The sequence below is a fragment of the Carcharodon carcharias genome, chromosome 7 (assembly GCF_017639515.1).
Source record: "Carcharodon carcharias isolate sCarCar2 chromosome 7, sCarCar2.pri, whole genome shotgun sequence".
Classification (NCBI taxonomy): domain Eukaryota; kingdom Metazoa; phylum Chordata; class Chondrichthyes; order Lamniformes; family Lamnidae; genus Carcharodon; species Carcharodon carcharias.
Genome location: NC_054473.1, coordinates 86,642,377 through 86,666,253, shown reverse-complemented (window position 1 = coordinate 86,666,253; position 23,877 = coordinate 86,642,377). Strand labels below are relative to the sequence as shown.

General features: G+C 43.6%; 1 protein-coding gene across 1 annotated transcript in view; it reads right to left on the bottom strand.

Moving 5' to 3' along the window:
• The window catches only part of cacna2d2a (calcium channel, voltage-dependent, alpha 2/delta subunit 2a), a 758,554-nt gene that overhangs the window by 647,812 nt on the left and 86,865 nt on the right, over nt 1–23,877 (bottom strand). The gene's annotated exons all lie outside the window — the stretch shown is intronic.

Here is a 23,877-nt window from a genome sequence, read left to right as displayed (position 1 = left end):
AATTGTGCTCTAATGTGATGTCCCTGTAGTGCAACATTCTGTCAACACTCCCTGCATGAATAATGCTTGCTTGAATAAGATATCAGAAGATGCCTAGTGTCTAGAAATCGGTACTTAGAGTCAATGCTCTCAGGAAAGAAGAAAAGCATTAAATTGTAAAGCACAGCTGCCACACAATATCAGTCTCTATGCTTTTTAATGCTGCTATTGATAATATATTCAGGAATACACACCATTTGTTAGGTTCTATAATCATCATAGAGCTACAATTAAAACTACAAACAGCCATGTGATAATGACCAGATAATCTGTTTCAGAGATAAATATTGGCCAGGGCACTGGGCCCTGCTCTTCATCAAACTAGTGCTGTGAGATCTTTTATATCCATCTGAGAGATTAGCCTCAGATTAGCATCTCAATTGAAAAACAGCAGCTCCAAGAGTGCAGCACTCTCTCAGAATTGACCAACCCACAATGCTGCACTCCCTCAGTGCTGCCCCACCAGAACTGTCCCTCAATACTGCACTGGAGCAGCAACTTTGAATTTTGTGGTCAAGTATCTGCAGAGAGGCTTGAAGCCTTGACCCTCTGAGTCAGAAGCAACAGTGTTACCACTAATCCACAGCTGACACTGCTATGATCCCTATTCTATGACATCTTTGCCTTGAACACATGCTACAGGTGAGTGTGGTCTCCATTCACGGACTGCATTCTTAGACAGTCCCACAACATGATGAGCACCATTCACATCAAATTCCTACAGCTTGATAGGCATTTTATGGATCCAGATCTCAGTGTCCAAGTGAGAACTTATAACAGGGGTACATTCAGCTTGTGGCATGTGTTCAAGGCAGAGAAGTCTGAAAGAAGATGGTCTCTGTAGTGTTAGCTGTGGTTCAATTGTTAGCACTCTCACCTGAGTCAGAAAGGTGAGGCTTTAAACCTCACTCCAGAGGCATGAATGCAAAGATCTAAGCTGACACTCCAATGCAATACTGAGGTAGTGTAGCCCTGTTGGAGGTGCTCGTTTTTAGGTGCAACTTTAAACCAATCATCTGCACCCACAGGTGGATGTATAAGTTCCCATGGCACTATTTTGCAGAACAAGTGAGTCATCCCCAGTGTTCTGATCTGTATTTATCCCTCAAATAACATCACAAAAACAGATTTTCTGGTCATTCCATTCTAATGAAAGGTCACAGACCTGAAACATTAACTCTGTTTCTCTCTCCACAGATTCTACTAGACCGGTGAGTATTCACAGCAGTTTCTATTCATATTTCAGATTTCCAGCATCCTCAGTATTTTGCTTTTGAGTTATCCGGTCATTATCACATGGCTGTTTATGGGAGCTTGCTGTGTGCAAATTGGCAACCATGTTTCCTACATTACAACAATGACTATACTTCAATATAAATACTTAATTGAGCGTAAAGTACTTTAGGATGTCTTGAAATTGTGAAAAGTGATACAGAAATGTAGCTCGTTTTTCACACTGCTCGATCTCTGAGGAGTGGGTGAGGAACAGAACAATTGGGGCAAATTGGGTCATTGTGGGAGGGAATGTAGGGAGGAGAATTTTAGTTCCATGATGTTGAACCAAACAAGATCCAATCTTTTCAATATTTTGATACAATGCCCTCTATATATCCTTTCTGCAGGGAATTATTTGCAGAGAAATGGTGCAAAGGGTATGTTTTTAATTTATTCTTTCATGGGGTGTGGGCATCGCTGACTAGGCCAGCATTTATTGCGCATCCCTAATTGCCCTTGAGAAGGTGGTGGTGAGCCTTCTTGAATTCTGCAGTCCATGTGGTGTAGGTACACCCACAGTGTTGTGAGGAAGGGAGTTCCAGGATTTTGACCCAGTGACAGTAAAGGAACAGCGAAACATTTCCAAGTCAGGATGGTGAGTGACTTGGTGGGTAATTTCCAAGCGGTGGTGTTCCCACGCATCTGCTGCCCTTGTCCTTCTAGGTGGTAGAGTTCACAGGTTTGGAAGGTGCGGACGAAGGAGCTTTGGTGAGCTGCTACAGTATATCTTGTAGATGGTACACACTGCTGCCACTGTGCATCGGTGGTGGAGGGAATTAATATTTGAGATGGTGGATGGGCTGCTTTGTCCTGGATGGTGTCAAGCTTCTTGAGTGTTGTTGGAGCATCCAAGCAAGTGGAGAGTATTCCATCACACTCCTGACTTTGCCTTGTAGATGGTGGACAGGCTCTGGGGAGTCAGTGGTGTGTTACTTGTCGCAGAAGTTCCAGCCTCTGACCTGCTCTTATAGCCAGTTTATATGTCTGGTCCTGTTCAGTTTCTGGTCAATGGTAACATCCAGGATATTGATAGTTGGGGATTCAGCGATGACATTCAGACATTGAATGTGAAGGGGAGATGGTTAGATTCTCTCATGTTGGAGGTGGTCTTTGCCTGGCACTTGCGTAGCACGAATGTTACTTGCCACTTATCAGCCCAAACCTGAGAGGCGCCCAGATCTTGCTTCATATGGACGCGGATTGCTTCAGTATCTGAGGAGTCGTGAATGGTGCTGAATATTGTGCAATCATCAGCGAACATGCCCACTTCTGACCTTATGATGGAGAGAGGGTCATTGATGAAGCAGCTGAAGATGGTTGGGCTGAGGACACTACCCTGAGCACCTGCAGTGATTTTCTGGGATTGAGATGATTGACCTCCAATAACTGCAGCCATCTTCCTTTGCGCAATGTATGACTCCAACCGGTGGAGAGTTATCCTCGATTCCCATTGACTTCAGTTTTGCTAAGGTTCCTTGATGTTAAATTTGATCAAATGCTGCCTTAATGCCAAGGGCAGTCACTCTCACCTCACCTCTTGCACTGCTGCACCAAGGCTATTATGAGGTCAGGAGCTGAGTGGCTCTAGTAGAATCCAAACTGAGCATCAGTGAACAGGCTATACTCAGTTTCACTGGGTCCCACTGTCGATGATGCATTACATTAGTTTGCTGATGATAGACAGTGGACTGATGCGGCATGGGGGCAAAATTGGCCTGGTTGGATTTATCCTACTTTTTATGGACAGGATGTATCTGGACAATTTTTCACAATGCCGGAAACATGCCAGTGTTGTAATTGTATTTGAACAGCTTGGCTGGGGGTACTGGCACAAATTCCACATTGTAGTTGAGTCTGTATAGATGGTATTCACCGGTGCACCATGGTAGCTCTGCCTAGTAATTGTGCTACTGACTATCTCACAAGAGGGCAGTAGATCACTGTCAGATGCTCTGGGCGATATGAATTGTAGGTGACAGGGACCACCCTCTGCCACCTCTCGCCTTTGGGGAGGGCATTAAATTCCACCCGTCATGTGCAAAGGTACAGCACACCGGAGGAAGGAGCCCAGAAAGAGTGCAAACATATTTACAGACAGAAATGTAATGGACACATGATACTCTTATGACATGGAAAGTTTGCATGACTCCACTGATCTACTGGGAGTGGCGTTTATGTGAGCAAAGGCCTTGTATCGCTGTACAGTGTCTGCAGTAATATGAAAATACAAATAAGAGCAGCAGTAGGCCAGTTGCCCCTCGAGCCTGCTCCACCATTCAATAAGATCATGGCTGATCTGAACCTAACCTCAACCCCACATTCCTGCCTACCCCCGATAACCTTTCACCCCCTTGTTAATCAAGAATCTGTCTTACCTGGCCCTAAAAATATTCAAAGACTCTGCTTTTGAGGTAGAGGGTTCCAAAGACTCAAAACCCTCAGAAAAAAAAAATTCTCCTCGTCTCTGTCTTAAATGAGTGACTCTTTATTTTTAAACATGACCCCTAGTTCTAGATTCTCCCGCAAGAGGAAACATCCTCTCCACATCCACCCTGTCAAGTCCCCTCAGGATCTTAAGGGTTTCAATCCAATTGTGTCTTACTCTTCTGAATTTCAGTGGATACAAGCCTAACCTGTCTAGCCTTTCCTAGCCTCATCCATTCCTGGTATAAAGCTTGTAAACCTTCTCTGAACTGCTTCTAATGCATTTACATCTTTCATTAAATAAGGAGACCAGTACTGTACACAATACCCAAGGGGCAGAATTTTCTGCTTGTAGGGTGACAGGAGCAGGAACGGTTGCAGACCCGATCGGCACCCGCTATTGGGGCTGCGCCGCCATTTTGCACATTTCCGACTCCTGTGAATAGTGGGAGTGTGCAGGCTGCGGCAGGTGTACACAGACCGCCAGGTGCAATGGCAACCCGGCAGTCTGTTTAAAGGAAGGCCTGGCAGCCTCCTGTAGGCTACTCAAAATGGCCATGTCGAGATCACACCGCAGGGGGTCTGCTGAGCAGGGTACACTGGAGGGAAGGACAGAGGAGCAGGGCAGGCTGCAGGTAGGCCAGCGGGGTGACAATGTGCTCCCCACTTTTCTGAAGATTGCCTTGCTGCCCTCCTCAAGGAGGTGGCAGCACGGTGGGAGGTGTTGGTCCCCCAGGATGAGAGGAGGAGGCCTCTCCATATAACCAAACGTGCCTAGGAGGTGGTGGTAATTTTCCCAAGTTCCTCCCTCCCTTCCACTTCCTGATTTACAGCTATTTCCGGGATATTACTAGTGTCCTCTATTGGAATACCAAAACAAAATACCTGTTTAATTCATCCACCATCTCCCTGCTTTCCATTATCAATTCCCCAGACGCATCCTGTACAGGACCAACGGCCACTTTGTTAACTCTTTTCTTACTTCGATATCTATAGAAACTCTTACTATCCATCTTTATCTTACTAGCTAGCTTTCTCTCATACAATAATTTTCCCTCCTTATTAATCTTTTTGTCAATCTTTGCTGTTCTTTATATTCTTTCCAATCTTCTGACCTGCCGCCCATCTTTGCATAATATGTTTTTTTCTTTAAGTTTGATACTGTCATTAACTTTTTTAGTTAACTACGGATGGTTGACTCTCCCCTTGGAATTGTTCTTTCTCATTGGAATGTATATATTCTGTGTATTCTAAAATATCTCTTTAAGTGTCTGCCACTGAGCTTCTATTGACATATCCCTTAGCCTCATTTGCTAGTTCATTTTACCTAGCTCTGCTTTCATTCCCTCATAATTGCCCTTGTTTAAGTTTAAAACACTAGTCTTGGACGCACTCGTTTCTCCCTCAAAATGAATATAAAATTCAATCATATTATGATCACTGCTATCTAGGGTTGCCTTCACTAGGTGGTTATCAATTAATCCTATCTCATTGCTCAATACCAGATGTAGTATAGCCTGCTCTCTGGTTGGCTCTAGAATGTGCTGTTCTAAGAAATTATCTCAAAATCATTCTATGAACTCCTTATTTACACTACCTTTGCCCATCTGATTTTTCCAGTCTATATGTAGATTAAAATGCCCCATGATTATTGCTGTACCTTTCTGGCAAGCTCTCGTTATCTCTTCATTTATGCTCTGTCCTACTGTGCAGTTACAATTAGAGGGCCTGTACACCACTCCCACAAGTGACTTCTTGCCTTTATCATTCCTCATCTCAACCCAAACTGCTTCTACATCCTGGTTTCCTGAACTTAGGTCATCCCTCTCTATTGTGCTAATACCATCATTAATTAACAGAGCCACCCCTCCGCCTTTTCCTAATTTCCTGACCTTCCTAAATGTCACGTGCCCTTCAATATTCAGGTCCCAATCTATATCATCCTATAGCCATGTCTCTGTAATGGCTATCAAATTGTACTTATTTATTTCTATTTGCGCTATCAGTTCATCTGTTTTCAAACGTTCCATGTGTTTAGATACAGAGCCTTTAGTTTTGTCCTTTTACTATTCTTATAGCATCCAGCCTTAACTGCTGATTTACTCTTAGAATTATACTCTGACCCTTTCTGTCACAACCTGTTTATCATTTTCGATATTAATACCTGTCTCTACTCTTTACCTTGATTCTACTCTTTGGTTTAGCACATCTTCCCAAAGTTGATCCCTTGCCCCTACTAATGTTTTGCTCAATGTGCAATCACAGAATCTCAGTAAAATACACAGGCTTTAGAAATAGAAGCAGGCCCAAGCATTCTGTTGCAATGTTTGCTCCACACAAGTCTCATCCCACTTACCCCTCTTCAACTAGCCCCCTGATCATGTTCTTCTGTTCCTTTCTCGCTCATGTACTGATCTAGCTTCCCTCTTAAAAGTGAGAGACCCATAGGAAATCATTCCCCAATTTTTCAGAATTTTCTTTATATATCACTTGTTGCTTCAACATTGTGTTTAATATTTAATTGGTTGCAAATATATCTTGTGTTGCTTCTCACAACCAAAATCAATTCACATCCAAATACCCCCGTAAAGACAACTGACCAATCGACACCATAGAGACAAAAGCAAAATATTGCAGATGCTGGAAATCTGAAATTAAAACAGAAAATGCTGGAAAAACTCAGCAGGTCTGACAGCAACTTTGCAGAGAGGAACAGAGATAATGTTTGAGTCTGCATGATTCTTCTTCAAAGACAATAGAGCCCCATAGAGACAATGTACCTGTCGACTCAAGACCAGGAAATACCGTACTCTGAAGTAGCACTCTCTTATGTTACTTCAGCCTACACACAGCGTCTCCTTTTTTTCCTTCTGAGATGATATATTTTGATTTACAAATTGTTGTATACTATAACCAAGCAATGAAAGATGCTTACTTGAGACATATGTTTGACTGTGTTCAATATGTTCTGAACAGTTGTTAATGTATGATTCTCATTGACTTTACTTAGAAAGCTGGAATGACTATGCATTGAACTAAGTTATGATTTTATTATTTTTAATGACACGCATTTACCTGAAGACTCATATGTTGCAACGGAAAGGCCCCTCTGCGTACACCTTCATCCTACTGTCAAACACTGCAAATCGTGATGTGACTCTAAAGAGGCAAACACATTAGGCTCACTACAAATGGTTGACTTAGGTGAAGCCTTGTAGTGCACAAGAGGACCAGATAAAATGATTTCTAACACTGACTCTCCAACATCAATACAGGAGGACAGAGCCGCAAGTTGAGTGCCTCCAGATGATCAACGTCAGGCTGCCACCCCATTGTTGAGCGAAGAAGCAGGAGCATTTGCAAGGGATGAGAATGACATAGGATGCATCAACAACTTTCAGATGCACATTCGCCTCAAAGATGATCAGCCTTTGCAGAAAGCGTACATGTCTATCCCCCATTATACAGAGAAGTGAGAGCCTACCTTCAAGACTTGACAAAGGGGTAACTCCATTACTGAGATTAACTTTATATTCAAGATTTATTAACTGAATTTAAATTCCACCAACTGCTGTGGTGGGATTTGAACCCATGTCCCCACAGCATTAGCTTGGACCTCTGTATTACTAGTCTGGTGACAGTGCCACCATGCCACCGCCTCCCTCATCTTGGATCACCATGGCTACCAGTGGATGGGGCTTTTAGTCTTCACAATGTAGAAGATGGATCAGCAGCAGTGAACCACAACAAATATGTGGACAAGTGGAGGGACCAGATATGCCAGACGTTTGAGGTAGCATCTCACAGTGTAGAGGCAAAAAACAGTACGACAAAAGGGCACTAAGTGCTCCACTTAATCGAGGAGATTGAGTGCTAGTAAAAACATTGTTCCTTCTGGGATACTGAGTAAGTTACCATCATGCTGACAGAATGAATTCATCAGGTAATCTTGCAAGAGGATAATTCAATGCCGGTGTATGAAGTAAAGCCAGAAAGTGGCAAAGGACGTGTTAAAGTTCTACATAGAAATATGCTACTTTCCTGTGACTGTTTACCTAATGATGACAGCGACAAACTACAAGGAAAGACACCAGCTCAATGATCATGCAAACGCAAAAAACCAAACATAAGATCTACCCAGATGATAAATTAATACTCTGACACTGGATCAGAGAGTACCACCTGGGATGGCAAACAGCAGATGAAATTGAACACTCAGGCCCAAACCACATCATCAAATAAATGTCTGAGAACTTAGATGGATGGAATGAGTCAAATCTTGTCCGCAGACAAACTAGGACAAAGTGAAACTGATGTTCAGGGGATAGTTGATGCAACGGCAATGGTGCAAAACAATAGTGATGTGCCTGATCCCACTGGTTGGATCAACAATGCAGAGGAGTGAATGCCAATGCTTAACACTCAAATAGGAATCAAGGCCAATCTCCCACTGAAAGGGGCAACCGTTTCACAGAAGACCAAAGGACACAATGAGGACAAGGAGACCTCTTCAGATATTCATATGCAATGCTTTAGGTCAACCAACTTGGGAGTTTAGGAATACAGAGGTACACTTCATTCTCATTTCTCTCCATCCACAAAATGGTATGACTCTGCAACAACTATATTCATCCGCATATAGTCCACAGCAAATTGGGTTGCTCTCTACCTACGTTCCAGCCTCAACTCACACCACCCATCCAGCTGTCTCATACTCTGATTTGTTGCCAGCTGGAACCTCATTACCTGCCTACTGCAGAACAGCTGCGATATCCAGCAGGCCAACATTTTGTACATACACAACTGTTCCATTGGCCAGTCCAGTGGTGAACATCAGCAGCATAAGAGAGAAGCATCTTAGGAGGGCCGTCTACATCCATGTTCAAATGGGAGTTCGTCGAAAGGAACTACAGTATCATGATGTATCTAAAGGATTCAGGTGATTGACCATGGACTCAGCAGGAACCTCACATTTTGCCCAAACATTGCTCTTTGTTTAAAAATAAGATGCATATATAGTGAATGAAAATGTTGTGGAGAATCAGGTAGTCATTCATGCAGCTGAAATTTGTAAGATGATCTGGTGATGCAGGATACCAACTTTCAGGCATTCATGCACATTCCTGGAAAGCATACTCACCCTACTTAGAAGCAGTATAGGAAAGTTTCATTTTAAATATAGGTTAGTAGGCTGTCGCTAATTGGGTATTATTGATATTCTCTTTGTATGGCTTCTCTATAGGCAGATTTATTGTCAAACAGGAAGCATAGTTCTCTAATATAAAAACAAAAAAACTGCGGATGCTGGAAATCCAAAACAAAAACAGAATTACCTGGAAAAACTCAGCAGGTCTGGCAGCATCGGCGGAGAAGAAAAGAGTTGACGTTTCGAGTCCTCATGACCCTTCGACAGAACTTGCGTTCGAGTCCAAGAAAGAGTTGAAATATAAGCTGGTTTAAGGTGTGTGTGTGTGGGGGGCGGAGAGGTAGAGAGACAAAGAGGTGGAGGGGGGGGTGGGGGTGTGTGGTTGTAGGGACAAACAAGCAGTGATAGAAGCAGATCATCAAAAGATGTCAACGACAATAGTACAATAGAACACATAGGTGTTAAAATTAAAGTTGGTGATATTATCTAAACGAATGTGCTAATTAAGAATGGATGGTAGGGCACTCAAGGTATAGCTCTAGTGGGTTTTTTTATATATATAATGGAAATAGGTGGGAAAAGGAAAATCTTTATAATTTATTGGAAAAAAAGGGAAGGGGGAAACAGAAAGGGGGTGGGGATGGGGGAGGGAGCTTACGACCTAAAGTTGTTGAATTAAATATTCAGTCCAGAAGGCTGTAAAGTCCCTAGTCGGAAGATGAGGTGTTGTTCCTCCAGTTTGCGTTGGGCTTCACTGGAACAATGCAGCAAGCCAAGGACAGACATGTGGGCAAGACAGCAGGGTGGAGTGTTGAAATGGCAAGCGACAGGGAGGTTTGGGTCATTCTTGCGGACAGACCGCAAGTGTTCTGCAAAGCGGTCGCCCAGTTTACGTTTGGTCTCTCCAATGTAGAGGAGACCACATTGGGAGCAACGGATGCAGTAGACTAAGTTGGGGGAAATGCAAGTGAAATGCTGCTTCACTTGAAAGGAGTGTTTGGGTCCTTGGACGGTGAGGAGAGAGGAAGTGAAGGGGCAGGTGTTGCATTTTTTGCGTGGGCATGGGGTGGTGCCATAGGAGGGGGTTGAGGAGTAGGGGGTGATGGAGGAGTGGACCAGGGTGTCCCGGAGGGAGCATAGTTCTCTTGTGGAAGAATAGATACTTGCTTAATATTAAACAGCTGTAGAAACAGGAAGTGGTACAACTTATAATTGCTCCTCAAAACTGAAGCTGTTCTTGCTTTGTATTATGTACACGTGTGCAAAGAAACAAGCACAAACTATGCTGAAGATTAATCTCAAATGCATTAATATTTGTGTTGTCTAACCAGTTGTTACTGCGGCCCTTGCAATATGTTACATCAATTGTATTCTGGTATAATGCCTCGTGTGATAAACTTTACTATACCTCGTTAAGAAATACTTACTTAGATAAATGTCAGAGAGGACATTTCTTTTAAGAGGGGAAGGTGTGAGAGACCAGAAAAATCACCCCCTTCATTTTTTTTTCTTTATATATCACTTTGTTTCTCAACACTCTATGTTTAATATATAATTGGTTTCAAATATGCCTTCTGTAGCTTTTCTTTTAAAAGTTAGTTCACAACCAAATGTCTCCTTAGAGACAATTGACCAGTCCAGAACCAAACACATCCATTGAAACAATAGACCAGTCTGCTCAGGAGTAGGAAATACTGGGCCCTGAAGTGGCAATTTTGCTACTCCCTTATGCTATTTCAATCTACACACAGTGCCTCCTATTTTTTTCTTTTGCCTTAGTATATAGTATAACCAGGCACTGGAAGATGCTTACTTGAGATAAATGTTTGACTGTGTTTAAGAAGTTGTGGACAACTCTTAACTTTTGATTCACATTTACTACTTCGAAAAGCTGTTATTACTCCAAGCATTGAACCAAGTTACAATTTTATTATTTCCAATGACTAGGGTAGCCATAACACATGCTCAATACCGGAATACTTGTTTAATGCTGTGTCTATTATAGTTTAATCCTTATGATCCACTGGACATAGTCTTAAAGTTGAATAAACCATGTAAAGAATTATTTTGGTGTCAACATAAGTTTATAATCATTAAATTATTTGAAGCTAGGCTTACCATTACTTGGCTTGATAGTGTGAAATCAACACTGCAATGATTTTGTATTTGATTAGCTGTTTAGTTGTTTAATGTGACTCTGCTATGGTCCCGACTCCGAAGGAGGCCTGACCGGAAATTCGTGTTGACCTCTGGTCATCGGCCTCAATCAGCCTCTTAGCTACCTTAATTAGTTACCCACCACTTGTGGGAGGGTAGCTGTTCCATGCCCAATCCAGCCCTCCTGAAAATGGTTCTGGGGTGGGATAGTGCCAGCAAACAGGCACACTGGCTGCCGATGTTAAATTCCAATTCTTTGACTTGGCTATTAACCAATTCCTGATGTCACCTTGTGTGGCTCTAAGTCAAACTTTGACAGTTCCCACTCCCATCAGCCTCCACAAATCCTGCCCCAGGTATCAGAATTAAGCATTTCCAGCTATGGGTACCCGCATGGGCCCCAGTTATGCCTGTCTCTTTATAAGGTATGTGGAACATTCCTTGTTCCAGTCCTACTCTGACCTCCTCCCATAATTTTTTCTCAGGTACATCAATGACTGCTTCGGTGCTGCTTCATGCTCTCGTCTGGACCTGGAAAAATTTATTAATTTTGCTTCCAATTACCACACCTCCAACATTTTCACATGGTTCATCTCTGACATTTCCCTTCCCTTCCTTGACCTCTCTGTCTCAATTTCTGGTTATAAGACTGTCCACCAATATTCATTACAAGCCTACCGACTCCCACAGCTATCTCGACTACAGCTCCTCACACCCCGCTTCCTGTAAGGACTCCATCCCATTCTTTCAGTTCCTTCGCCTCCGTCACATCTGTTCTGAAGATGCCACTTTCCAAAACAGTTCCTCTGACATGTCTTCCTTAACCGAGGTTTTCCACCCACAGTGGTTGACAAGGCCCTCAACCGTGTCTGGCCCATCTCCCGCGCATCTGCCCTCACACCTTCCTCTCCCTCACAGAGGCATGATAGCTCCCCCTTGTCCTCACTTATCTCCCCACCAGCCTCCACATTCAAAGGATCATCCTCCGCCATTTCCGCCAACTCCAGCACGATGCCACCACCAAACACATCTTCCCTTCACCCCCCCCGGCGGCATTCCGTAGGGATCGTTCCCCTCGGGACACCCTGGTCCAATCCTCCATCACCCCCTACACCTCAACCCCCTCCCACGGCACCTTCCCATGCAACCACAGAAGGTGCAACACCTGCCCCTTTACTTCCCTCCCCCTCACGGTCCAAGGGCCCAAACACTTCTTTCAAGTAAAGCAGCATTTCACTTGGACTTCCCTCAATTTAGTCTACTGCATTTGCTGCTCCCAATGCAGTTTCCTCTACATTGGAAAGACCAAATGCAGATTGGGTGACCGCTTTGCGGAACACCTTCAGTCCGTCCACAAACATGACCCAGACCTCCCTATCGCTTGCCATTTCAACACACCACCCTGCTCTCATGCCCACATGTCCGTCCTTGGCCTGCTGCAATGTTCCAGTGAAGATCACCGCAAACTGGAGGAACAGCACCTCATCTTCCGACTAGGCATTTTATAGCCTTCCGGACTGAATATTGAGTTCAACAACTTTAGGTCATAAACTCTCTCCTCCATCCCCACCTCCTTTCCGATCCCCCTTTTTCCAATAATTTATATATATTTTTCTTTTCCCACCTATTTCCATTATTTTTAAATGTATTTCCACCCATTGTTTTATCTCTACCTTTTAGTCTATTTCGATCCCTCCCCCCCAGGGCTATCTGTACCTTGCTCGTCCTGCTTTCTACCTTAATGTCACCATTAGCGCATTTCTGAGCTAATATCACCACCGTCAATGCCGCTTCGTCCCTTTGTCTATGACATCTTTTGGCAATCTCCACCTATCACTGGCCCTCTATCCAGCTCTACCTGTCCCACACCCCCTTAAACCAGTTTATATTTCACCTCTTTTCTATTTTTCCTTAGTTCTGGTGAAGAGTCATACGGACTCAAAACGTTAACTGTATTCCTCTCCGCAGATGTTGTCAGACCTGCTGAGTTTTCCCAGGTATTTTTGTTTTTGTTAAGCATTTCCAAGTAAGGTACACTATTTGCAAAGAGACAGGGTAAAACATCTGATCATGCACCACCATTTAAAGATTTTATCTATGGAGAACAACTTTACACAATGTCACGTAAAACATTCCCAGACAGGAGCTCAGTGAGACAAAGTATTTTAAATGGAAGAAGTGAATTCAAGCCTAGAAATTAGCCACCATTTAAGGGTTAACAGAGCATTGTTTACAGTTTATGAGAGTTAAGATGTTTGCTCATTAACCTAAGATTTTACAGTGGTCTAGAGCGGTAATAAAATGTTCTATGTGGTACAAAAGCTAGTTTCTGATGGAGCAGTACAATCAATAACATGAGCCAAAACCTGCTAACAGCACTAAGCAGCCATTTAAACCCTTCAGTAGTGCAGGGCAGAGGACAATGATGCCACATGAAAGACAAAGCAGGTGCTGGAAGTGATTCTGCAGTGGATGAGGAAAAGGAGGGGAACCGTTTAAAAGAGGGATGGCCACAGTCCCCATGAGACAGCAGAATGGACCAATACTAGCTGTCACCTTGCAGATCTGGGAAAGTACAGAATATTAGGTCCAGACAAGGTGTGCCATGATTGAGCAATAAAACTCATCTCATTGACTAGAACTTGGCACAGGCAGACACACAGGAACACATACTCTGAAAAAGCACTAAATCATTGTCTGTTGAATCATGCTAACCAGTAAGACAATGTTAATCAGTGCAGGGTTGCTGAACTCTTCTTTCACCGCCTTCATCTCCGTGCTCACTTCTTTGGGCAGGAGTCCTCTCCCCATTCAATGGATCCTTTTACCCGCCTCCAATATTCTCCCTCCACCTGGACCCCTCCCTCTGGATTCTTACCTTCTCTTGATCTTTTCATTGAGAACTATTGGCATGACATTAGTTGTCTTAATTTCTCTGCTCCTCTCACCCACTCTAACCTGTCTCTCTCTGAACTTGCTGCACTCCGTTCTCTCAGGTCCAACCCTGACATTGTCATTAAATCCACTGACAAGGGTGGTGCTGTTGTTGTCTGGCGCACTGACCTCTACCTCGCAGAGGCTGAGTGCCAACTCACAGACACTTCCTCCTACCTCCCCCTGGACCATGACCCCATCACTGAACATCAAGCCATTGTTTCCAGGACTGTTACTGACCTCATCTCTTCTGGAGATCTTCCTTCCACAGCTTCCAACCTCATAGTCTCCCAACCTCGGACGGCCCGCTTCTCCCTCCTACCCAAAATCCACAAACAGGACTGTCCCGGCAGACCGATCGTGTCAGCCTGTTCCTGACCCACGGAATTCAGTTCTTGCTATCTTGACTCCATTCTCTCTCCCCTTGTCCAGTCCCTTCCCACCTACATCCGTGATTCCTCTGACACCCTACATCATTTCAACAATTTCCAGTTCCCTGGTCCCAACCGCCTCCTCTTCACCATGGACGTCCAATCCCTGTACACCTCCATCCCCCACCAGGATGGTCTGATGGCTCTCCGCTTCTTCCTCAAACAGAGGCCCGAACAATCCCCATCCACCACTACTCTCCTCCGTCTGGCTGAACTTGTTCTCACACTGAACAATTTCTTCTTAAACTCCTCTCACTTCCTCCAAATAAAAGGTGTGGCTATGGGTACTTGCATGGGCCCCAGCTATGCCTGTCTCTCTATGGGGTATGTGGAACATTCCTTGTTCCAGTCCTACTCCGGCCCCCTCCCACAACTCTTTCTTCAGTACATCGATGATTACTTTGTTGCTGCTTCATGCTCTCGTCTGGACCTGGAAAAATTTATTAATTTTGCTTCCAATTTCCACCTCTCCATCATTTTCACATCGTCCATCTCTGCCACTTCCCTTCCCTTCCTTGACCCCTCTGCCTCAATTTCTGGTGACTGACCGTTCATCAATATCTATTACAAGCCTACTGACTCCCACAGCTACCTCGACTAAAGTTCCTCACACCCCGCTTCATGTAAGGCCTCCATCCCATTCTCTCAGTTCCTTCGCCTCCGTTGCATCTGTTCTGATGATGCAGCTTTCAAAAGCAGTTCCTCTGACATGCCTTCCTTCTTCCTTAACCGAGGTTTCCCACCCACAGTGGTTGACAGGGCCCTCAACTTTGTCCGGCCCATCTCCTGCGCATCCGCCCTCACACCTTCCTCTCACTCCCAAAAACATGATAGGGTCCCCCTTGTCCTCACTTATCACCCCACCACTCTCCGCATTTAAAGGATCATCCTCTGGCATTTCCGCCAACTCCAGCATGATGCCACCACCAAATACATCTTCCCTTCACCCCCCCCCCGGTGGCATTCCACAGGGATCGTTCCCCTCGGGACACCCTGGTCCACTCTTCCATCATCACCTACACCTCAACCCCCTCCCACGGCACCTTCCCATGCAACCACAGAAGGTGCAACACCTGCCCCTTTACTTGCCCTCTCCTCACCGTCCAAGGGCCTAAACACTCCTTTCAAATGAAGCAGCATTTCACTTGCACTTTCCTCAATTTAGTCTACTGCATTCGTTGCTCCCAATGCGGTCACCCAGTCTACATTGGAGAGACCAAACACAGACTGGGTGACCGCTTTGCAGAACACCTTCGGTCTGTCCGCAAGCATTACCCAGACCTCCCTGTCGCTTGCCATTTCAACACTCCACCCTGCTCTCATGCCCACATGTCCATCCTTGGCCTGCTGCCTTGTTCCAGTGAAGCTCAATGCAAACTGGAGGAACAGCACCTCATCTTCCGACCAGGCAATTTACAGCCTTCCGGACTGAATATTGAGTTCAACAATTTTAGATCATGAACTCTTTCCTCCATCCCCACCTCCTTTCCAATTCTCCCCCTTTTTTCCCAATAATTTATATAGATTTTTCTTTTCCCACCTATTTCCATTATTTTTAAATGTCTTTCCAACCATTGTTTTATCTCTGTCTTTTAGCCTTTTTCGATTCCTTCACCCCACCCCATCCCCACTAGGGCTATCTGTACCTTGCTTGTCCTACTTTCTACCCTTAATTAGCACATTCCTTAGATAATATCACCACTTTCAACACCTCTTTGTCCTTTTGTCTGTGACATCTTTTGGTTATCTTCACCTGTCACTGGCCCTCTATCCAGCTCTACTTGTCCCCCCACCACCCCTGCTAAACCAGCTTATATTTCACCTCTCTTCTATTTTTACTTGGTTCTGTTGAAGAGTCATATGGACTCGAAACGTTAACTGTGTTCCTCTCCGCAGATGCTGCCAGACCTGCTGAGTTTTTCCAGGTATTTTTGTTTTTGTTAACCAGTGCTGTATTGACATGAGGGATCCACGGCAATGAATGTAGAGCATGAATGGAGATAAAGGCCCCAACACTTTAAAGGTCCACGCTCAAAATGTGCAGTTGCTTAAGTCAGATAAAACAGGTAAAAACCACTGGTACTTCTATAGCCCCTTTAATAAAATGCCCCAAGGCGCTTCACGGGAGCATTACAAACAGCCACACAAGTTGATAAAAGGAGTTGGTCAAAAGCCTAGTTCAAAGAAGTAAGTTTTAACAAGCACCTTAAAGGATGAAAGTGAGGGTCAGTGGCAGAACAATTAGGAAAGGAACTCCAGATCTTAGGACCTTAGCTGAAGGCACAGCTGCCAACGGTGGAATGATTAAAATCAGGAATACAGGCCAGATTTAGATGAGCGCAGATATCTCGGATGATTGTGGGGTTGAAGGAGACTATGGAGATAGGGAGGGCCGAAGCCATGAAGGGTTCTGAAAACAAGGAAGAGAAATTTAAAATCAAGGTGTTGCTTAACCTTGAGCCAGTGTAGGTCAGTGGGCTCAGAAATAATGGGCAAACAGGTCTTGGTGTGAGCAAGGATGAGGGTAGGAGAGTTTTGGTTGACCTTATGTTGACAGATGATAGAATGTGGGAGGTCAGCCAAGAGTTGGAATAGCAACAGAGACACTGGTGAGGTTTTCAGCAGCAGATTAGATGAGGCTAGGGCAGCATTTGGTGTTATAAAGGTGGAAATAGGCAGTCTTAATGATGGCACAGATATGTGGTCAGAATCTTGGAGGGAAAATATAACACCAAAGTTCTGGACAGTATGGTTCAGCCTCAGACAGTTTCAGCATAACCTCTGCGCTCTTATAGTCTAGTCCTCAGCCAATAAAGGCAAGTGCCTCATTGACTGCCTAACTTACCTGTCCTGTTACCTTCAGAGATCTCTGGACATTCTCTCCAAGGAACCCCTATTCCTCTACATTTCTCATAGTATTGTGTACTTCCCTGCCTTGTTTGTTCCTCCCAAAATGATTACCTCAGACTTCTCCAAATTGAATTCCATTTGCTGTTTTTCTGTCCACCTGACCAGTAGATTGATATCTCCCTGAAGTTTAAAGCCTTCTTGTTCACTATCAAACACATGGCCAATTTTCATATCATCTGTAAACTTCATGCCGCCAACAATTAAGTCTAAATCATTAAAATATACCACAGGAACCCCACAGGAAACAGCCTTCCAGTCACAAAAATACCCTACTGACCATTACCCTTTGCTTCCTGCCACCGAAACAATTTTGGATCCAATTTGACACTTTCCCTTGGACCCCATGGGCTTTTATTTTTCTCACCAGTCTGCCATGTGGGACCTTCTCGAAGCCTTGCTAAAATCCATGAATTACTGAATTGAGAAAGCTTTGGAAGAAATGGCCAAAGTTTCTGCAATTCCCTCACCTGCTCACTTTAAAACTATTGGGTGGAAATCATAGCTGCGGATATGTGTCAGTCTTTGTTATTTCTTGTAGAACTGTGTTCTTGTTTAGGTTGCCTTTAGTGAGTTCCGGCTCTTGATTTGTTTTTAGTTTCCCTGGAGTATCAGATATATTAATCTCTCCTCTACTGTGGAGACTGACACAAAATAGTTATTCAACAAGTTTGCCCTTTCCTTATTTTTATTGCAATATTACCTGCATCTCTTTTTGAAAGGGACCACATTACTCTTGATTAAGATAACCGTAATAACCTTTTGTGTTAATCTTGTTAACTTGCAAGTTTCTTTTTGTATTCTCTTTCTATCTTCTTTTGCTGTTCTTTCAATTTATCCTGACTCCGTGGATTCATACTATTTTTTCACTTATGTATGTCATTTCCTTTAGTTTTATGTTTTCTCACCTCTTTCTCCACCTAGGAGTTTATACTGGTTCCGTATTAACCTAAATTATTCTTTGAACTTCTCCCACTGTTCATCTGTAGTTTTATCCAATAACAGGTTTGACCAGTTCGTTGTCATCAGTCTCTGTCTTACCCTGTTAAAAGTTTGTTTTACCAATGTCTAGAATCTGTGTTAAGTTTCTCCTTTTCAAATCTAACATTGAATTTGATCATATGATGATAAATGTCCCTATACTTTTTCCGATTATTAATTAAGTCTGGCTCATTACTCATTACTAAATCTAGTTTGTTCTTGTTGCAAATTGGCTTCCACACCTCCTACATTATAAAAGTGACTATACTTAAGTGAAGTATTTTTCATTGTAAAGCACTTTGGGATATCCTGAGGTTGTGAAAAACTTAATATAAGTGCAAGCCTTTTTTTCTTGCTTCATCTTGATATTTGAACAATACAATAATATATAACCCAATCATTCTGTTAGATTATACCCAAAAACCACAAAATCTATTTGGGATAATTTTAACCCATCTCTCCAAGCAGAAAATCCTTGGAATTGCATGGATCACCAGTTTTACAACCGACCTGACGTTGGCACCATTGGAAAGTAAAATCGAGCAGAATGCAAAATAAATATTGTGCCCAATCCTATCAGTTCTTGATGAGTGGGTTAGGTTAAAATTGTCCCCTGGCTCATGTGTATTAGAAGCAAAAAATTAAGCAGCAGCAAAAGGATTAACAAGTGGATTATACTAGATTACAACATAATTTACAGGTACCGAGTTCACATAATAATATTAACTTCCCTGCCTAACAATGAGCAACATCTGTAAAACAAAATATATAGTTGAGGTTGCAGCTTTTGTGTGCTCACCTCTACACAGGCTGCAATACAATATGGCAAAAAGAACAGTTGCCTTGACCAATGGCTGCCAATCAACTCTTTCCCCTGTGGTGTAATGCCCATCATGAGAGCTGGTTTGCTTATGTTCATGTGTGACAGGGATTCAAGTTTCCACTTATTAAACAAAAAATACAATGGCACCTGGACACCTGGAATATCTGCTAACATCCTGGCTTCACTGGTGGACCAGCAATTAGCCTCTAAAAACAGGTTTGAAGCCATGACTACTTCCTGCACCAAGTGAGCATCAATGACCCAGCTGAGATTATATGAGATTAATAATGCACCAAACACACGATGTGAACCTTGTAATATAGTGTGATTTAGAAATGCTTCTAATAGCTTCCCCAGGATGCTGCTCACAACGAGTTGCTGGTTTACAACAGCTATTTCAGCTGTGCAAAGAAAAGTGTCAGGGCCCTGATTACACTGATTGAATAAGTCAAATTCTCTTTTTATTAAATTATATTTTGAGAGATTTTTGCAGAGATCTGAAGATTGAATGAATTCCACAACTCAGCCAATTTTTCTGCGAAACTAAACAAATGGCTCTGAGGAAGGGTCATACAGACTCGAAATGTTAACTCTTTCTCTCTCTACAGATGCTGTCAGATCTGCTGAGTTTTTCCAGCATTTTTTGTTTTTATTTCAGATTTCCAGCATCCGCAGAATTTTGCTTTTAAACAATTGGCTGATATCTTTCCTTCATCTATGGTTTTAATTTTTATCCCTTATGTTCACAGCTGCCAGAATGGTGGACGAAATGCACTAATTGGAGATAGTTATATAGTGTTTATAGACTCATAGGCATTTACAGCACAGGAGGAGGCCATTCGGCTCATCATGTCTGTACCGATCAACTACACTAATCTGACCTTCCAGCGCTTGGCCCATAGCCCTGGAGGTTTTGGCAATGCAAGTTAATATCTAAATAATTCTTAGATGTTACAAGAGTTTCCAACTCAACCACCCTTTTAGGCAGAGATTTCCAGGCTCCCACCAACCTCCGGGTGAAAAAATTTCTCCTCAACTCTCCTCTTAGCCTTCTACGTCTAACCTTAAATCCATATTCCCTGGTTATTGACCCCTCTACTAATGGAAAAAGTGCTTTCCTTTCCACCCTAATTATGCTCCTCATAATCTTATACACCTCTATCAGGTCCCCTCTCAACTTTCACTGCTCCAAGGAAAACAACTCCAGCCTATCCAAACTTTCCTCACAGCTCAGACCCTCCAACCCAGGCAGCATTCTGGTAAATCTCCTCTGCGTCCTCTCTGGGGAAATCACACCTTTCCTATAATGGGGTGACCAGAGCTGCATGCAGTACTTCAGTTGTGGCCTAACCAGCGTTTTATACAGTTCCAGCATAATCTCCCCGCTCTATCATTCTATGCCTCGTCTAATAAAGGTAAGTATCCCATATGCCTTCTTAACCATCTTATCTACCTGCCCTGCTACTTTCAGGGATCTGTGGCTATGCACACCAAGGTCCCTTTGATCTTCAGTACTTTCCAGGGTCCTACCATTCATAGTGTAATCCCTTGCCCTGTTAGCCCTCCCCAAGTGCGTTTTCTGGTTGAATTCCATTTGCCACTGTTCTGCCCACCTGACCAGTCCATTGATATCCTCCTGGCAGTTTACGGCTATCCTCCTCACTATTAACCACCCTACCAATTTTCCTGTCATTCACGAACTTCTTGATCATACCCCCTACATTTAAGTCCAAACCATTTATGTACACCACAAACAGCAAGGACCCCAGCACCAAGCCCTGTGGAACCCCACTGGAAACAGCTTCCAATCACAGAAACATCCCTCTACCATCACCCTCTGCTTCCTGCCTTCGCCAATTTTGGATCCAACATGCCACTTTGCCATGGATCCCATGGGCTCTTACTTTCTTGACCAGTCTGCCATGAGGGACCTTATCAAAAGCCTTGCTAAAGTCCATGCAGACCTCATCAAATGCATTACTCTCATCAACACTCCTGGTTACTTCCTCAAAAAGTTCGATCAAATTTGTCAAACACGCCCTTCCCTTAACAAATCCATGCTGACTATCCCTGATTAATCCATTTCTCTCCAAGTGTAGATAAATTCTGTCCCTCAGAACTCTTTCTAGTAATTTCTCCATCACCGAGGGGAGACTGACGGCTGGGAATTTCCTGGTCTATCCCTTCATCTCTTTTTTAATAATGGGACAACATTAGCAGCCCTCCAGTCCTCTGGAACCTCACCTGTGGTCAGAGAGGATTTGAAAATTACTGCCAGGACCCTAATATCTCTTCCCTTGCTTCCCTCAATAGCCTGGGATACTTCTCATCCAGGCCTGCGGATTTATCCACTTTTAAGGTCGCTAAACCCGCTAGTACCTCCTCTCTCTCTATATTAATTTCTTTTAATATTTCACAGTCCTCCACCCTGAAGTCTGTACCTGCATCGTCCTTTTCTATTGTGAAGACTGACACAAAGTATTCACTGAGGACTGTACCCACATCTTCTGGGTCCACACACACATTACCTCAATGGTCCCTAATTGGCTCTACTCTTTCCCTAGTCATTCTCTTGTTCTTTATATATTTAAAAAACCCCTTTGGGTTTTCTTTCATTCTACCCACCAATGTTTTCTCATGCACTCTCTTAGCTTTCCTAATTTCCTGTTTAAGTTCCCCTCTGATCTTTTAATACTCCTCTTAGGGACTCTGCCATATTGAGCCCTTGGTATCTCCCATAAACTTTTATGTTTTTCTTAATCCTTGACATCCAGGGTTCGCCAGACTTGGTCCCCCGCTTTGTCTTCATGGGAACATATTTGCCCTGTACTCCTGCTTTTTCCTCCTTGAATGCTTCCCACTGCTCTGACACAGTTTTATCTGCAAATAGCTGCTCCCAGTCCTCTTGAGCCAAATCGTATTTCATCTTAGTAAAAATTAGCCTTTCCTCAGTTTAGAACTTTTATTCCACAATCCAACCTTATCCTTTTCCATAACTATTCTAAATCTAATTGAGTTATGGTCACTATCTCTAAAATGCTCCTCTACTGATACATCTTCCACCTGCCCGGGCTCATTTCTGAATATTAGGTCCCAAACTGCCCCATTCCTTGTTGGGCTTTCTACGTACTGGCTAAGAAAGTTCTCCTTGATGCAGCTTAAGAATTTTGCTCCCTCCCTATCTTGCACACTAAAACTATCCCAGTTAATATTTGGGTAGTTAAAATCCCCTATTATTACTGCCTTATTATTCTTACAGTTCTCTGAAATTTGATTACATATTTGATCCTCTATCTCTCCCTGACTGTTTGGGAGCCTATAGCACACACCCAACAGCGTGTTTGCCTCTTTTGTGTTTTTTACTTCTACCCATATGGCCTCATGTGATGATCCTTCCAAGGTATCATCCCTCCTGACTGCTATAATTGATTCCTTGATCAATATTGCAACCCCCCCTCCTCTTCTATCCCCCTCTCTATCTCATTTGAATACCCTATAACCAGGAACTGGTTATAGCTGCCAATTGTGCCCTTCTTTTAGCCAAATCTTAGCTATGATATCATACTCCCACGTGCCTTTCTGGGCCCTCAGCTCACCTGTATTATTCCTCAGGATCCTTGTATTAAAATATATTCCATTTAGCCTTGCTAAACTCACTTCTTTCTTATCTAGCCTATGTTTCCTCTGCCTTCCAGACTCACTTACTAGCGTTTTAACTTCTAATTTCATCTCAGCTTCTCTCCCCTCTGAACTACTTTTCAGGATCCCATTCCTCCTGCCAATTTAGTTTAAATCCTCCCCAAAAGCATTAGCAAACCTCCCCTGCTGGTCCCATTCCTGTTCAGATGTAAACCGTCCAACTTGTACAGGTCCCACCTCCCCCAGAAATGGTCCCAATGCTCCAGGAATCTAAAGCCCTCCCTCCAGCCACGCATTCATCTGTTCTATCCTTCTGTTCCTATACTCACTACTGCGTGGCACCAGATCCGGAGATTACTGCTTTTGAAGTCCTGCATTTCAATTTCCAACTTAACTCCCTAAATTCTGCTTGCAGGACCTCATTTCTCTTTCTTCCTGTGTCATTGGTCCCAACATGGAGCACGACCTCTGGCTGTCTACCCTCCCTTTCAGAATGCCCACTCAAGAGAACATCAAGAACTCGAGGACACAGATTCAAAATAATTGGCAAAAGGCATAAAAGTTATGTGAGGAAAAATGTTTTCACCCAGAGGGTGGTTGGAGTCTGGGACAAACTTCTTGAAAAAGTGGCGGAGGCAGGTTCGATCGAGGTTTGCTACCTAAAAAGAGAGAATGTGCAAGGTTACGGGGATAAGACAGGGGAGTGGGACTAGGTGGAATGCTGTTTCAAAGAGCCAGCACAGACTCGATGGGCCAAATTGCCTCCTTTCTGCACAGTGAAGATGCTGTGATAGTGTAAGGTACATGTACCTCATATCCCAACATCAGGGAGCCCAACCTCACATCCAAATCCTGGTTCCACTTCCACCATGATGCCAGACCAAAGGACTCCTTCATCTAACCGAACCACAGCAGCCCCATGCAGTATTGTCCAACTCCACAGCTCCAAAATGCTACACAAGCCCAGGACATCTACCGAATATAACTATTCCTACGCCTATTCCTCCTGTCTTACTAAAGAGGAGAGTGCTAAAAGAGGACCCTGGGACAGGCAGTCAGCAGTACCTAGAGGAGAGTGCGAGAGGAGGACCCTGGGACAGGCATCTAGCAGCACTTAGAGG